The sequence below is a fragment of the Drosophila sechellia genome, unplaced genomic scaffold, assembly GCF_004382195.2.
Source record: "Drosophila sechellia strain sech25 unplaced genomic scaffold, ASM438219v1 Y_423, whole genome shotgun sequence".
NCBI classification, from domain to species: domain Eukaryota; kingdom Metazoa; phylum Arthropoda; class Insecta; order Diptera; family Drosophilidae; genus Drosophila; species Drosophila sechellia.
The window spans coordinates 28148-36838 of record NW_022611424.1 but is presented as its reverse complement, the minus strand read 5'-3'; positions in this window follow the sequence as shown (position 1 = coordinate 36838).

Below are 8691 nucleotides of genomic sequence, written 5' to 3'. Positions count from 1 at the left end.
GTCCTTATCTGGCCCTTTGAGCAGCGAGACAACTCGTGGGCACTTCCACTCAGCGGGAAAGTATCCTAATCGGATGCATCGGGAAAACAACGATGCAAGGTGCTCGGGTATGGCGCGCCAGACTGCCTTGCAGATAGTGCCATTAATGCCGTCCAAGCCGGGAGAGCGCCTGCTCTTCAACCGGGCAACACATGCATAAACCTCGAATACTTCGAGGGCCGGTGGGACTTCCTCCGCGATGGCAGTCGGTGCTTCGGACTCCGCAACTGGGAAGAAATTGCGGAGGAGCACTCGTGCACAGTCACCCCAATCGGTGATCATCTCGCCATTCACGCGGAGGCACCCAATCTCCGTGCACTTCCTGCGGCCTCGGCAAATCTTATAGACGCGCCCCCATGGGTCGTCGGCATGATCTCCCACGAAGCGTTTCCACTCATCCATTTTCGCCCTCCAAATGAGCTTCTTGTAGTTGGCTGAGGCCCGCCTCAGGTCGACCAATACACGCTCTATTGCGGCATCATCATCATGACGCCTTCCATTCTGAAGTAGGCGACGAAGTCTCCGGACTTCGCGCCTTGCATCACAGAGGTCGGCAGTCCACCAACGTGCTCTCCTGTTGGGCAATCGGATGGACTTTCTTCCCAGCGCAATATCACATACATTATGTACTATACTGCGCAGGGTCGAAACTTGCTGGTCCAACGGCGACTCTGAGAAGTTTTCCGGAAGTTCGGCTGCTCTACTCACCATTTCCTCCTTGAACAATCGCCAACGTGCATTGGAGAAGTTCCAGGACGGCACAGGAGCTATGCTCTCAACTGCGCGCGCGGTAGTTGGTTCGGCCACAACAGTAATGATGTTGTGGTCACTCAATTCCCACTCGTCCACTCTCCACTCATATGTGGCCCACATAGATGCTGCCTCATTGACGATTGTCACGTCGATATCGCTTGTAGCTCTGTAATTATCGAACGTGTACACCTCTGTTGACTGGTTTAGGGCGGCGACTCTTGCCTCCAGCATCCACTCTGACAGCAGCTCACCCCGTCTGTAGTTAGCTTGCCCCTCGGCATGACGAGAGAGTTTGCTAAGCCACATGGGGGACACTGCATTCGCGTCGAGGCCCAGGATTGCGGGGGTTCTGCTGGCCTGCAGCAGGACCGCATCCATGTACCGGATGTACGGTTCCAGAGGTGCATCATACTGGCAGTATGCGGCGCAAAGGAAGATTGAGCCAAAACTCCCTTTCACGACCAGACATACGCCATAATCTGTGGTGAGGGTCTCCACTGGCATACAGATGGCTTCCTGGTGATCCACTAGGATGGCTGCCTTCCCTCGCCGATCGATGAAAATTCTCATTCCTTCAGGCAGCACATCCATTCCGTCCCCGCCGAGATACGGCTCCTGCACCAGCGCGAACATAGACTCCGATCTCCTGAGTCGGACTCCGAGCTCGATGGTCGCAGCTCGGCCTCGGCCACAGTTCGCTTGGATGAAGCTAAACATTAGTGTCTAGCTTGCACCCTCGCCAGCAACGCCCCGTATATCGGGCAAACGCTCGAGAGCATGTAATGCCCGAGGGTTGCCCTCTGTGGCGGCAGTTCCGGCAGTCCACCGGGTTTTGGCACTTTGCCGCAGTGTGGCCTTGTTGCCCGCACTGGCGACAGACACTATCCTTCTGCCGGCATTCGCTGACCTTGTGGTCGAAACCCACACATCTGTGGCAGGCGTATGTGCGGACCTGTGACCGGCATCGGAATGAGAACCACTTGATGTAGACACGACCTACATCAAGCTTCGCCATCGCCCGGTCGTCAACCTCCAGCGTCACATTTACTGTGGCGCCGTCAGCTACCGACCACGCCTTGGTCACCAGGTGCACTGACTTCTTAAACTGGGCCAGATTCATTTCGCTGTCGAAGTTGTTTTCGTGGAGCTCCTTCATAAACTCCTCAGGGCCGATAGCTGTGTCGACGTCATATACGACGACCTTCGGCTTCTCGGCCGCATTCCGTGCCACATTTAGGCCAACCTCGGCGAATCTTTTTGAAGCGACCACCTTCTGCAGCTCTCCCACCGAAGGAGTGCGAATGATCGCACCACCACCTCGACGGAGCTCACGGACCTCGTGTACTCTGACTCCGAGAGAGGGTGCAACCATCGTTCGCACCTTTTCCGCTATGTCTTTCCCCGATAGCGCAGGGTCGTCGCACTTCACCACCGCTGACCACGTCTCGCGGACCTTGGTAGTCCGCGGGGCAGCGATGGGTGCAACCTGCTGCATCTGGGGAGCATTGGCGGCCGTATTTTTCAACAGATTCAACGACGGCGGCGGCGGTGGCGGCATAGCAAGCCGCGTCTCCAGCTCTCCGCACCGGAGCATTAGCGCCAACACCAGCTCATCGTAGCGGCTGATAGCATATGAGAGCTCTTCCGTGTCCACTTCTCCTAGTCTGCGGAAGCTGCTTCTCACCATGCGCTGTGTGGCCGACAGCTCTGCCATCATGGCTGCTTGCCCAGCACGGGCGGCAGCGGTGGCGGCAGTGGCAGTGATGGCAACAATTTTAGCAGCAGTGAAAACGGCGGAGGCAGCAGTGTGGTCGGCAGCAGGGGCAGCAGTAGGATCAGCAGCGGTGGCAGCAGCGTTGGGGGGGGCAGCATCAATGGCAGCGTTCTCCGTAGCCGCCCGGGCGTCCTCCAGCGACGAAAACGGCTCCTCCAGTACCCCAACGGGTTCTGGCACTCCATTCGATGCCAGGGCAACCAATTTCGCCTGCGTTGGCGCCGAGCTCTTAGATGCCAGATGGCTTCTGCGCCTGCCTCGTCTGGACTTCATCGAGGCACTACTTCCGCTCAAGGCACTCGCGCTGCTGTCGCTCTCCATCGGCATAAATACGATGGTGGCTCCACCTACCGTCGACGCCAGCAACCGTATGCTCGTTTACTCGCTGACAAAAGGTAGTTGCTCTGGAACTCGAGCTCCACCTATCGGTAGAGTCTGGTAGCACTAAAACTCTCCCTAGACACAAACCTTAGCAGTGACTCCCACCAATAAGCTTTGTGACAGCTGATCAAAAGCTTACTCGAAAAACTTACTCGTAAGTTCGCCTTCAGCACGTGCTAAGTGGAAAATTCCCAACAATTAATTGTTAATTACTTCCAAACCGCTTGTTTATAACACACGAAAATTAGCACACGACTTTCGCGGAGCACTAATTCACCGATTTTATTACTTTCCAAACACGGAAAACCAAGTTCTTCGCAATCTGTACACGAGCGCAACGAAAACACGTCCGTCGTTAATCCATTCATGCGCGTCACACCATGTTCATGTTCATAGGGACAGTGACTTTCGGACCTCTCCGAACTTGTTTTACGTGGCGTGTTCCACACTGAAGGGATTACAACCACGACACCCTGAACACCCACAAGTGGTGCATGTATCAACATGGTGCATGAGTCTGGATACGCCAGACAAACGTCCCGGACTGGAAGCTATAGCTATGTACATAGCGACCACCCCGGTAGCAATTCGAGTACTTGCTTGCCGGGCAAGCACTCCCCCTTGCTGAGGAGCGAGATCTACCTAAAATCTCTACTGATCTCTGGGTCACAGCACCCGAGTTTTGCGCAACTAGCACCGTAACTCAAACGTCGAACACGAAGGCTCTACCCGCGATATGGGTATCAACCACAGCCACCACGATACTCCCACCAGGGGGCCTACCTCAATGTGCTGTCTTGGAGTAGCACAACCCGTGGTACCGAAAGAGAGGCTCGGTGGGCCTCCTCCTTTTGCTCCGACAAGCATGGTTAGAGGAACCAGTCGCTATATTAGTCGCCTCTTACGACAAGCAATAGCGGGCTGTGGAAGTATTCTCGCCCGCTAACCACACGGCGAAGTTTTGGGCTAAATACCCCTCCTCCTACGGAACACCTCGTCCGCAAACGCTGCCAGCCGTTGAATCCTCTGCTGATCTTCCAGGATTCTATTGAAGGTCCAGTTTTCGCCAAGGCGCTGCACTCCAAGTCCATCGAGGTTTCGCAAATCTGCATATAGAGGACAAGCGCACAATATGTGCATCCAGTCCTCATATGGATCACCACAAGCGCAAGCAGTGGTATCGCTGAGGGCTCTCCCTTGCAAAAATGCGTTAAACGACCCGTGACCTGTCAGCAGGAAAGACGTCCTCATCGAGAATCCAAAGCTTGGATCTCGATAGGCGAGAGTGACGTATGGGATGAACTTGTGCGTCACCCGTCCTGGTTCGCTGTCGTCATCCCATCTGTTTTGCCAATTCTGCAGCAAGCACTCCTCTAGGCGAGTCTTCCTCTGCTTCCAGCTTAGACACGTAGTGTCCTCGCCGTATAGCCAGTCGTTCTCCTCCAGCGGGTATCCACGCTTCAGCTTGTACTTGACCGCTAAAAACTTAGCAGCCAAGTCAAGCGGGGGAGCTCCGCCAAGTACCTGCAGTGCCACTGTGGACACTGTTCGGCATACCGAAAGGCATCCAAGCAGGATTAGCCTCTGGCAGGAGGCTAGTCGTCTCCGGGCGGCTACCTGTTCGGCGGTGTCATACCATACCGGGGCACCAAACAGCACACAAGGTGCCATGAGTCCGTCATATATGGTCCGCCTGGCTCGAGGACTGAAGCCCCAGTCGGCTCGAAGCACACGCGCCAATGCTCCAACGACTCCGGTCATCCGCTGGCGAAGCGAAGCTATGTGCGTGAGGAATTTCATTCCTTCACTGACCGTGATGCCAAGGTACCGACAGCTACGCACATACGGAAGGTTCGCTCCAGCAAACCTCACCGTAGGCGCACGTCTCAAGGCACCTTTCAGCAGCATTATTACCGTCTTGCTGGTCGAGACGGTAACGCCAACTTCCGCTCCCCACGCTTCTACGATGGACATCAGCTCTGCACCTTTTTCCTCTAGCTCAGCTCGGGAATTTCCCTCGACGAGAAGCAGCAAGTCATCCGCGTATGCACTCAGCTGGCAATACGGCTGGAGACGCTGAAGCAGTACATCCATCAGTATGTCCCAGATAAATGGGCCACTGATTGACCCCTGCGGGCAGCCTCTAGTTACCGGTACATCCACAGTACCGGAACTGCTTCGGATCACTGCTCTTCGGCCGGAGAAAAAGCTCTGCCACAAGCCCATCTCCCGGCATCCCAAGTCGGCTAGTCGGCGGAGTGCAGCACTCCATTCGACGTTGTCGAATGCTCCTTTGAAGTCCACGAATGTGCCGAGCACGTATTGCGCCGGGCTGGCACAAACACTGCTCTTCACGTGCCTCCAAGCATCCTCCACACATCGTCCTTGGCGAAATCCAAATTGCCATCTGCAGCCTTCCGGAAGAACTTCTCTCACACGATTCACCATGATGGCCTCGAGCACCTTACCAAAGACTGGTAGCAAGCATATTCCTCTATATGAGGAGGGCTCACATTTGTCCTTATCTGGCCCTTTGAGCAGCGAGACAACTCGTGGGCACTTCCACTCAGCGGGAAAGTATCCTAATCGGATGCATCGGGAAAACAACGATGCAAGGTGCTCGGGTATGGCGCGCCAGACTGCCTTGCAGATAGTGCCATTAATGCCGTCCAAGCCGGGAGAGCGCCTGCTCTTCAACCGGGCAACACATGCATCAACCTCGAATACTTCGAGGGCCGGTGGGACTTCCTCCGCGATGGCAGTCGGTGCTTCGGACTCCGCAACTGGGAAGAAATTGCGGAGGAGCACTCGTGCACAGTCACCCCAATCGGTGATCATCTCGCCATTCACGCGGAGGCACCCAATCTCCGTGCACTTCCTGCGGCCTCGGCAAATCTTATAGACGCGCCCCCATGGGTCGTCGGCATGATCTCCCACGAAGCGTTTCCACTCATCCATTTTCGCCCTCCAAATGAGCTTCTTGTAGTTGGCTGAGGCCCGCCTCAGGTCGACCAATACACGCTCTATTGCGGCATCATCATCATGACGCCTTCCATTTTGAAGTAGGCGACGAAGTCTCCGGACTTCGCGCCTTGCATCACAGAGGTCGGCAGTCCACCAACGTGCTCTCCTGCTGGGCAATCGGATGGACTTTCTTCCCAGCGCAATATCACATACATTATGTACTATACTGCGCAGGGTCGAAACTTGCTGGTCCAACGGCGACTCTGAGAAGTTTTCCGGAAGTTCGGCTGCTCTACTCACCATTTCCTCCTTGAACAATCGCCAACGTGCATTGGAGAAGTTCCAGGACGGCACAGGAGCTATGCTCTCAACTGCGCGCGCGGTAGTTGGTTCGGCCACAACAGTAATGATGTTGTGGTCACTCAATTCCCACTCGTCCACTCTCCACTCATATGTGGCCCACATAGATGCTGCCTCATTGACGATTGTCACGTCGATATCGCTTGTAGCTCTGTAATTATCGAACGTGTACACCTCTGTTGACTGGTTTAGGGCGGCGACTCTTGCCTCCAGCATCCACTCTGACAGCAGCTCACCCCGTCTGTAGTTAGCTTGCCCCTCGGCATGACGAGAGAGTTTGCTAAGCCACATGGGGGACACTGCATTCGCGTCGAGGCCCAGGATTGCGGGGGTTCTGCTGGCCTGCAGCAGGACCGCATCCATGTACCGGATGTACGGTTCCAGAGGTGCATCATACTGGCAGTATGCGGCGCAAAGGAAGATTGAGCCAAAACTCCCTTTCACGACCAGACATACGCCATAATCTGTGGTGAGGGTCTCCACTGGCATACAGATGGCTTCCTGGTGATCCACTAGGATGGCTGCCTTCCCTCGCCGATCGATGAAAATTCTCATTCCTTCAGGCAGCACATCCATTCCGTCCCCGCCGAGATACGGCTCCTGCACCAGCGCGAACATAGACTCCGATCTCCTGAGTCGGACTCCGAGCTCGATGGTCGCAGCTCGGCCTCGGCCACAGTTCGCTTGGATGAAGCTAAACATTAGTGTCTAGCTTGCACCCTCGCCAGCAACGCCCCGTATATCGGGCAAACGCTCGAGAGCATGTAATGCCCCGAGGGTTGCCCTCTGTGGCGGCAGTTCCGGCAGTCCACCGGGTTTTGGCACTTTGCCGCAGTGTGGCCTTGTTGCCCGCACTGGCGACAGACACTATCCTTCTGCCGGCATTCGCTGACCTTGTGGTCGAAACCCACACATCTGTGGCAGGCGTATGTGCGGACCTGTGACCGGCATCGGAATGAGAACCACTTGATGTAGACACGACCTACATCAAGCTTCGCCATCGCCCGGTCGTCAACCTCCAGCGTCACATTTACTGTGGCGCCGTCAGCTACCGACCACGCCTTGGTCACCAGGTGCACTGACTTCTTAAACTGGGCCAGATTCATTTCGCTGTCGAAGTTGTTTTCGTGGAGCTCCTTCATAAACTCCTCAGGGCCGATAGCTGTGTCGACGTCATATACGACGACCTTCGGCTTCTCGGCCGCATTCCGTGCCACATTTAGGCCAACCTCGGCGAATCTTTTTGAAGCGACCACCTTCTGCAGCTCTCCCACCGAAGGAGTGCGAATGATCGCACCACCACCTCGACGGAGCTCACGGACCTCGTGTACTCTGACTCCGAGAGAGGGTGCAACCATCGTTCGCACCTTTTCCGCTATGTCTTTCCCCGATAGCGCAGGGTCGTCGCACTTCACCACCGCTGACCACGTCTCGCGGACCTTGGTAGTCCGCGGGGCAGCGATGGGTGCAACCTGCTGCATCTGGGGAGCATTGGCGGCCGTATTTTTCAACAGATTCAACGACGGCGGCGGCGGTGGCGGCATAGCAAGCCGCGTCTCCAGCTCTCCGCACCGGAGCATTAGCGCCAACACCAGCTCATCGTAGCGGCTGATAGCATATGAGAGCTCTTCCGTGTCCACTTCTCCTAGTCTGCGGAAGCTGCTTCTCACCATGCGCTGTGTGGCCGACAGCTCTGCCATCATGGCTGCTTGCCCAGCACGGGCGGCAGCGGTGGCGGCAGTGGCAGTGGTGGCAACAATTTTAGCAGCAGTGAAAACGGCGGAGGCAGCAGTGTGGTCGGCAGCAGGGGCAGCAGTAGGATCAGCAGCGGTGGCAGCAGCGTGGGGGGGGGCAGCATCAATGGCAGCGTTCTCCGTAGCCGCCCGGGCGTCCTCCAGCGACGAAAACGGCTCCTCCAGTACCCCAACGGGTTCTGGCACTCCATTCGATGCCAGGGCAACCAATTTCGCCTGCGTTGGCGCCGAGCTCTTAGATGCCAGATGGCTTCTGCGCCTGCCTCGTCTGGACTTCATCGAGGCACTACTTCCGCTCAAGGCACTCGCGCTGCTGTCGCTCTCCATCGGCATAAATACGATGGTGGCTCCACCTACCGTCGACGCCAGCAACCGTATGCTCGTTTACTCGCTGACAAAAGGTAGTTGCTCTGGAACTCGAGCTCCACCTATCGGTAGAGTCTGGTAGCACTAAAACTCTCCCTAGACACAAACCTTAGCAGTGACTCCCACCAATAAGCTTTGTGACAGCTGATCAAAAAGCTTACTCGAAAAACTTACTCGTAAGTTCGCCTTCAGCACGTGCTAAGTGGAAAATTCCCAACAATTAATTGTTAATTACTTCCAAACCGCTTGTTTATAACACACGAAAATTAGCACACGACTTTCGCGGAGCACTAATTCACC